Raw genomic sequence first — 3155 nt, 5'->3', positions numbered from 1 at the left:
AACCAAGTGTTTTTAAAAGTCTGTATGATTTTATGTATTTGTCCGTGAGCAACTTAATTGGGAGAAAATCTGTATAAGTTACAGGCAATCCGTACGAGCTGACATGTATCTATCTGTCACCCACTGCCCACTGGTGCACCCACCGTAGGAAACAGGCCCAGAACCGGCACAGAACCGGCACAGAACCGGCACAGTAGCAGCCCCCTTCTGGGGAACCATGTTAAGACTTCTTTAGTAATATATATACGTGTGTGTGTGTGTGTGTGTGTGTGTCCATGTTAAGACTAATCTATGCCGCTGCAGGACTGAGACCAAGGCGCCACTGAGACTGAGACCATTCAAATGAACCCAAACATGATAAAGAAATCATCTTTTAACTATCACACTTAGTGCTCTTAAATTCATTTTCCTGCCCTTAGTTTAATCCTTGCATGGAAAAGCACGGGGAGAAAACCAGAGACAGAGGATATCGGAGTGTTTGAGGAGAGAAAGGGAAAACGGCCAAAGGTTAAACAACAATGAGATATAGCATCTGCAACAGAGAGAGAGCAAGAGAAAGAGAGAGAGAGAGAGAGAGAAAGAGAGAAAGAGAGAGAGAGAGAGAGAGAGAGAGAAAGACAGAGTCTGTGTGTGCATGTCTGTCTGTGTGCTTTTGTTTTTCACGTGCTGTATGTGTGTGTGTGTGTGTGTGTGTGCGTATGTGTGTGTGTGTGTATGTGTGTGTGTGTGTGTGTGTGTGTGTGTGTGTGTGCGTGTGTGTGTGGATGTGTGTGTGTGCGTGTGTGTGTGTGTGTGTGTGTGTGCGTGTGTGTGTGTGTGTGGATGCGTGTGTGTTTGTGTGTGTGTGTGTGTGTGTGTGTGTGTGTATGCATTAAATTTGAAAATCTGTTAAGATTGACTGCCGCTCATTCAAGTCTTTCGCTGTGGATTTTCTGGTTAATTTGATAGTTGCAGCAGTTTATAAAGTTCCCAATTCCCCAGTAAAGCCAATTCCTGAACCAGAAGCTCCTTCTCAGGAACCAAACCAACCATGGCGATTGATCGTACTCAGATGCACAGCCTTGTTAGCTGGTGGTTCTGCTCATTCTAAAGAATGCACTATGTTGCAACAATTCGTGTTAAATGTAGAGCTTGAGCCAATTGTTCTGAGAGAGAGAGAGAGAGAGAGAGGGGGAGAGAGAGAGGGGGGGGAGAGAGAGACATAAAGAGAGAGAGTGTGTGTGTCTTCACTAGGCTGCAACAATTCCTGAAAATTAGCCAATAGCTCTGAGAGTGTGTGAGTGAGTAGCATGTGTGTGTAGCATGTGTGTATTGTCCATTTGTGTGTGTGTGTGTGTGTGTGTGTGTGTGTGTGTGTGTGTGTGTGTGTGTGTGTGTGTGTGTGTGTGGATGTGTGTGGGTACCATGAGTTTTTTACATACAGTCATTTTGAGTTGTGTCTGAAGTGTGTATGCATGTGTGTAATATCATATGTGGGTCCATAGAATGTGTTGGACTGGTATGTGTATGTATGTTTGTGTGTGTGTGTGTGTGTGTGTGTGTGTGTGTGTGTGTGTGTGTGTGTGTGTGTGTATGTGTGTGTGTGTGTGTGTGTGTGTGTGTGTGTGTGTTTGTGTAAATGTGTGTAATATATATATATATATATATGTGTGTGTGGTGTGGGGGGGGGGGGGTAATATGTGTGTGTGATATATGTGTGTGTAATATGCCTGTGTACAACATGTGTGTGTGGGTGTGTGTGAATACGTAATATACGTGTGTGTGTGTCATATGTGTGTGTACAGTATGTGTATTTGTAATATGTGTGTGTATGTGTAATATGACTGGTTACTTGGTTTTGGGGAATATGAAGATAAGTGCATATGTACATTACAAAGGAAGGTTAAGGACTTGATTTCAGCATGGAGTCTGGGACCGCTGTTCTGTTTTAAGCACTTAGATGATTCTATGTGTTCCTGTGACTCCTTGTGTATACAATACAGTGAGACAAATGGATTATCTCAACAGCATGTTTATATTTTATTATTTATAAGTTAATACCAGTATTACTGTATAATGAGACAGTAATTCAGTTGCATCCTTTATTTCATTACAAACTCCAATGATTTCCTTATTACGATGTGGCTGAATAGTTGTTCATTTAAAAAAGTTGTTTCTGTTTCCACTCTCGTTAGTCATTCTGATCCAAGTCAACAGCGTATGCGAGTGTGTGTGTGATTGTGTGGTGTGATATGTGTGTGTGTGTGTTTGTGTAATATGCTGATCCAAGTCAACGGCATATCCTCAACCCACCCGCTCTGGATCCTCTAGACCAGTCGTTCTCAAAGTGTGGTCCGCGGACCACTGGTGGTCCGCCAGTGCCCCGTAATGGTCCGCGACGGCCAAAAGTAAATTATTGCGACATTTCTAACATACAACTCAGAACGAAGAGAACTCAGTCAGTAGTAGCCAAATCTATTAAAGAGTTGCCTAATCTATTAACAAGGTCATGGATTGGTGGTTTAAGACAGGGACAATGAAAATTAAATTAAATGAGAAAGCCCCTGACACAGACAGTAGGAGAAGGTGCAACGGCGAGATGGTTCAGCCGCAGTTGGCATCATCACGCCGCGGAGCTGCATTCAAACAGCGTTTTTTTCTCCCGCTGCGGAGACAGCAAGATGATAACTATATTCTGTGTTGTGTGACATTAGATCATTTACAAATCTTAATTATGAAAAGTTGACTACTAGGATGGCTATATTAATGCCAGTCGGCTAGCCTTCTGTTGGTAGTGAATGAATGCGGTGGTGTGGTTGGTATGCGCATCGTTGTGTTTATTGGTTGTGTTGTGTGATACATTGGAGTGTGTGATGGGAGCATGAGGCTGTGAGCGAACTATAGTTTGTAACATAACCAAGTCACGCATGGAGCAGGGTTCCAGATGCTTTGCCTAGAGCTTGTCATATCTATATAACTAGCCTATCAGTATGTAAAAAAGGAGAGCCCACCCGCGAAAATCATTTGCAGCTAACAATTGTCTGGCGCCAGGTCTGGGTAGGAGGCCTGTTGTTCCGGAGATATACTATTTAGTTAGGTGGTCCGCAAGTTTTTTTTTATTAGCTAAGTGGTCCTTGGTCTGAAAAAGTTGGAGAAACACTGCTCTAGACAGAAGA

The sequence above is a fragment of the Clupea harengus genome, chromosome 23 (genome assembly GCF_900700415.2).
Source record: "Clupea harengus chromosome 23, Ch_v2.0.2, whole genome shotgun sequence".
NCBI classification, from domain to species: domain Eukaryota; kingdom Metazoa; phylum Chordata; class Actinopteri; order Clupeiformes; family Clupeidae; genus Clupea; species Clupea harengus.
Note: the sequence above shows the minus strand (reverse complement) of the source record.